At 41.6% G+C, this 7500-nt stretch overlaps 1 pseudogene; it reads left to right on the top strand.

Moving 5' to 3' along the window:
- LOC125293350 overlaps positions 1-6414 on the top strand; it is a 15663-nt pseudogene extending 9249 nt beyond the window's left edge.
- Positions 6415-7500: the final 1086 nt, after the last annotated feature.

Below are 7500 nucleotides of genomic sequence, written 5' to 3'. Positions count from 1 at the left end.
GAACATCAACCACAACCACAAACACATACACACACACACACAAGCACACAACCCACACACACACACACACACACACACACACACACACACAACACACACAACACACACACACACACACACACACACACACAATCACACACACACACACACACACACACACACACACACACACACACACACACACACACAACACCACATACACAAACATCAACCACAAGCACATACACACACACATAGTACACAACCACACACACACACACACACACAACCACACACACACACACCCACACACATACAAACACACACAACCACATACACAAACATCAACCACAATCACATACACCCACACACACACACACAGACACAAAACACAAATACACACACAAAATCACACACAAACACACACACACACACACAACACACACACACACATAACACACATAATAACACACACACACACACACACAACCACACACAACAACCACATAACACACACACACACACACATAACCACACACATAACACACACACACAACCATAATACATCTATCAATATTAATAATAATACATATATAACAATACACACACACACACAATAACATAACCATATACATATCACACACACACACAATCATCATCATCATTATACAATCACACATTCTGTTATACACAAAAATAACTTTTACCAGATCTCTCACATAATCACAAACTCACTACACAAACCCTAATACACACACATACACTAACTACAAACACCCATAAACAAATACATTCTCAGCAAAAGTTAATTTTAATAGATTATAATTCTATGATAGCAAAGCATAGAGAGGATTTTCAGTGTGTTTCACAGAATTACTTTCTGCTTTCTGTTTCCAGGTGGAGTTCCACATATTTCTGACATGAAGATTGTGCTGCTGGGAAACAGACGGGAGGGGAGTTCATCAGGAAACACCATCCTGGGCAGAGAGGAGTTTGGCACCTCAGGAAGAACAGCTGAGTGTGTGAAGAGAGAAGGAGAAACAGCAGGGAGACGCATCACTGTAGTGGAGGCACCAGGATGGTGGAGCAACTACACTGTAGAGCAAACTCCTGAACGGATAAAGGAGAGATTGTCCCTCAGTGTGTCTCTGTGTCCCTCCAGGACCCCATGCTCTACTCCTGCTCATTAGAGTGGATGAGTCATTCACAGAGACATTCAGAAGAGCAGTGCAGGAACACATGGAGCTGCTGGGTGAGAGAGTCTGGAGTCACACTATAGTGCTGTTCACATGTGGGGACTGTCTGGGAGACACGAGCATTGAGCAGCACATTGAGAGTGGAGGAGAGGCTCTGCAGTGGGTTGTAGAGAAATGTGGGAACAGGTATCATGTTGTAGACAATGAGAAGAGGGATGGTGGCCAGGTGACAGAGCTGCTGGACAAGATAGAGGAGATGGTGGCAGGAAACAGGGGCCATCAGTTTGACTTTGACAGAAATATTTGTAAAAAACTACAAGAGAAGAAGAAGGAAGCAGAGAGAAGAGCAGAGGAGAGGAAGATGAAGGTGCACAAGCAGAGACAGACTCTCAGATCATCAGCAGGTGAGAGACATTTTCAGCTCTCAAACCTACACATGACACATTTAGATTTACATACACGTACATATAACTTACGTGTGACTCATGTCTACTTCATTTATTATCTCTCTGTTCTATACCCTCTGTCTTCTTCTTTAGCACACACACACACACACACACACACACACACACACACACACACACACACACACACACACACATTTTTACATTTCTTACATACACGTGACATATAACTTAATGCACACTCATGTCTACAATCATTATCTCTGTTCTATACCTCTGTCTTCTTTCTTTTAGCACACACACACACACAGACACACACACACACACACACACACACACACACACACATTTACACACACACATAGACAACACACACATGTCACATATTATTATCATACCTCTGTCTGTCTTAGACACAGCTTACACACACACACACACACACAGCTTACACACACACACACACACACAAACCATGCAACCACACAAAACCAGACACATACACACACACACACACACACACACAATAACCACACACATTTTATTATTATTTATCATAAGATTTATCACACATATTTCACATTATCATACACACAACACACACACACACACACACACACACACACACACACAAACACACAACACACACACACACACACATGGACACACACACACACACACACACACACACACACACACACACACATACACACAAACCACATAAACCAGACACACACACACACACACACACACACACACACACACAAAACACACACACACCACACACACATACACACACACACAACCACACACACACACACACACACACACACACACACACACACACACACACAATCACACACACACACACAACCACACACACAACCACCACACACACACACACACACACAACCACACACACACAAACACACACACACACACACACACACACACACACACACACACAAACATCAACCACAAGCACATACACACACACATAGTACACAACCACACACACACACACACACACACACACACACACCACACGATCACGTACACACACACATACAAACACACACAACCACATACACAAACATCAACGACAATCACATACACCACACACACACACACAAACACACACACACACAATAAACCAGGACATTAACTAGACACACACACACACACACACACATAACCATGCAACCACATAACCAGACACACAGACACACACACACACACACAAACTAGACACACATACACACACACACACACACACACACAACACACACACACACACATACACACAACATATAAACAACCACATAATTCTATTATATCAACACACACACCACACATAATCACACACACACACACACACACACACACACACATTACACACACACACACACACACACATACACACATTACACACACATACACAAACAACAACAAGTATATACACACAAGACATAGTATTAATAAATTATCAATACATAGACACAACTCACACATAACACACACACACAACACACAACACACACACAACACATAACACATAATCACACACACACACAAAAACACACAACCACACAATCAGACACAAACACACACACACACACAACCACATAACACACACACACACACACACACACACACACACACACACACAACCACATACAGACACACATACAACCACATACACACACACACACACACACACACAACCACGATATACATCAATAACCACATAACCACAATTTCACACCATGCGACACACACACACACACACACACACACACAGACACACACACACACACACACACACACACAGAGTATTCTGTTATACACAAAAATAACTTTTTACCAGATCTCTCTCATAATCACAAAACTCACTACACAAACCCTAATACACACACATACACTAACTACAAACACCCATAAAACAAATACATTCTCAGCAAAAAGTTAATTTAATAGATTATAATTCTATGATAGCAAAAGCATAGAGAGGATTTTCAGTGTGTTTCACAATGCTTTCTGTTTCCAGGTGGAGTTCCACATCTTTCTGACATGAAGATTGTGCTGCTGGGAGGCAGACAGGAGGGGAAGAGTTCATCAGGAAACACCATCCTGGGCAGAGAGGAGTTTGGCACCTCAGGAAGAACAGCTGAGTGTGTGAAGAGAGAAGGAGAAACAGCAGGGAGACGCATCACTGTAGTGGAGGCACCAGGATGGTGGAGCAACTACACTGTAGAGCAAACTCCTGAACGTGATAAAGGAGAGATTGTCCTCAGTGTGTCTCTGTGTCCTCCAGGACCCCATGCTCTACTCCTGCTCATTAGAGTGGGATGAGTCATTCACAGAGACAGACAGAAGAGCAGTGCAGGAACACATGGAGCTGCTGGGTGAGAGAGTCTGGAGTCACACTATAGTGCTGTTCACATATGGGGACTGGCTGGGAGACACGAGCATTGAGCAGCACATTGAGAGTGGAGGAGAGGCTCTGCAGTGGGTTGTAGAGAAATGTGGGAACAGGTATCATGTTGTAGACAATGAGAAGAGGGATGGTGGCCAGGTGACAGAGCTGCTGGACAAGATAGAGGAGATGGTGGCAGGAAACAGGGGCCATCAGTTTGACTTTGACAGAAATATTTGTAAAAACTACAAGAGAAAGAAGAAGGAAGCAGAGAGAAGAGCAGAGGAGAGGAAGATGAAGGTGCACAAGCAGAGACAGACTCTCAGATCATCAGCAGGTGAGAGACATTTTCAGCTCTCAAACCTACACATGACACATTTAGATTTACATACACGTACATATAACTTACGTGTGACTCATGTCTACTTCATTTATTATCTCTCTGTTCTATACCCTCTGTCTTCTTCTTTAGCACACACACACACACACACACACACACACACACACACACACACACACACACACACACACACACACACACACACATATACATTTACATTTACATACATCGCTGTATAACTTAATGTAGGTGACCTATGTCTACTTCATTTACATATCTCTGTTCTATACCTCTGTCTTTCTTTTACGCACACACACACACACACACACACACACACACACACACACACACACACACACACACACATACACACACACACACACACACACACACACACACACACACACACACACACACACAACCATGCAACCACATAACCAGACACACACACACACACACACACAACCACATAACCACACAACCACACACACACATACACACACACACACACACACATACACACACACACACACACACACACACACACAACCACATTAATAATAATTAATCATTTATATTACACACACACACAATTAATATTTATCATAACATTTAATAACTACAAACTCTCAAATATTCTACACCCACATACAAGTCCTATACAACTTGTCTTTTACACACACACACACACACACAACACACACACACACATACACACACAACCCACACACACACACACACACACACAAACCACACACACACACACACACACACACTCCAACCACACCATCACATACACACACACACACACACACACACACACACACACACACACACACACACACAACATCAACCTTCTTCTTGCTTAACACACACACACACATAGTACACAACCACACACACACACACACACACACACACAACCACACACACACGTATCACACACACACACATACAAACACACACAACCACATACACAAACATCAACGACAATCACATACCCCCCCGCACACACAAACACACACAGACACAATCAGACACAAACACACACAAAAACACACAACCACGGACACAAACACAAACACAACACACACACACACACACACAACCACATACAGACACACACACAACACACCACACAGACACAACTGTGCCACACACAATCAAACACACACCACACATGCACAACACACACACAAACTCTCTCGCTCACACACACACACACACATCTCTCATCATCATCAATATCACACACACACAGAGTATTCTGTTATACACAAAAAATAACTTTTACCAGGATCTCTCTATAATCACAAAACTCACTACACAAACCCTAATACACACACACATAACTAATTCACAAACACCCATAAAAACAAATACATTCAGCAAAAGTTAATTTAATAGATTATAATTCTATGATAGCAAAAGCATAGAGAGGATTTTCAGTGTGTTTCACAGAATTACTTTCTGCTTTCTGTTTCCAGGTGGAGTTCCACATCTTTCTGACATGAAGATTGTGCTGCTGGGAAACAGAAATGCTGGGAAGAGTTCATCAGGAAACACCATCCTGGGCAGAGAGGAGTTTGGCACCTCAGGAAGAACAGCTGAGTGTGTGAAGAGAGAAGGAGAAACAGCAGGGAGACGCATCACTGTAGTGGAGGCACCAGGATGGTGGAGCAACTACACTGTAGAGCAAACTCCTGAACGTGATAAAGGAGAGATTGTCCTCAGTGTGTCTCTGTGTCCTCCAGGACCCCATGCTCTACTCCTGCTCATTAGAGTGGATGAGTCATTCACAGAGACATTCAGAAGAGCAGTGCAGGAACACATGGAGCTGCTGGGTGAGAGAGTCTGGAGTCACACTATAGTGCTGTTCACATATGGGGACTGGCTGGGAGACACGAGCATTGAGCAGCACATTGAGAGGGGAGGAGAGGGCTCTGCAGTGGGGTTGTAGAGAAATGTGGGAACAGGTATCATGTTGTAGACAATGAGAAGAGGGATGGTGGCCAGGTGACAGAGCTGCTGGACAAGATAGAGGAGATGGTGGCAGGAAACAGGGCCATCAGTTTGACTTGACAGAAATATTTGTAAAAAACTACAAGAAGAAGAAGGAAGCAGAGAGAAGAGCAGAGGAGAGGAAGATGAAGGTGCACAAGCAGAGACAGACTCAGATCAGCAGGTGAGAGACATTTTCAGCTCTCAAACCTACACATGACACATTTTAGATTTACATACACGTATTATATAACTTACGTAGACTATGTCTACCATTTATTATTTCTCTGTTCTATACCCTCTGTCTTCTTCTTTAGCGCACACACACACACACACATAGACACACACACACACACACACACACACACACACACACACACACACATTTCTATATTTTTACATTTACATACACGATATATAACTTACGTGGTGACTCATGTTCATTTTATTTATTATTCTCTTCTGTTCTATACCCTTCTGTCTTTCTTTTTACGCGCACACACACACACACACACACACACACACACACACACACAACCATGCAACCACATAACCAGACACACACACACACACACACACACACACACAATATGCACACACACACACACACACACACACACACACACACATAGACACACACAAACACACACACAACCATGCAAACTCACGTATACACACACACACACACACACATAATAATAGACACAATCACAAAATTATTAATGAACATAATTCATAAATTCATAAATATACGCATACACACAAGTACATTAAACTCCTATACATACATACACATACAACCACACATATAAATCATACATATATACACACATACATAATCATATATATATATACATACACACATACACATATATACATATACATACACATATAATATCATATACATAAATATCAATTCATATAATATATAATATATATATAGTATATAATTCATATATATATATATATACACATCTATACATAAAATATCAATCTATAATCATATACTTTCAAGATATAATAAAAATACATAGACATAATTAGGATATTAAATATACATAAAAATACATAACTATTTATTACAAATATAAATACATACACATATACATACACACACAACTACATATATATATATATAACTACAGACACATACACACACACACACAC

Source organism: Alosa alosa, chromosome 4, assembly GCF_017589495.1.
Source record: "Alosa alosa isolate M-15738 ecotype Scorff River chromosome 4, AALO_Geno_1.1, whole genome shotgun sequence".
NCBI lineage: Eukaryota > Metazoa > Chordata > Actinopteri > Clupeiformes > Clupeidae > Alosa > Alosa alosa.
Note: the sequence above shows the minus strand (reverse complement) of the source record. Positions and strands in the feature narration are given on the sequence as shown.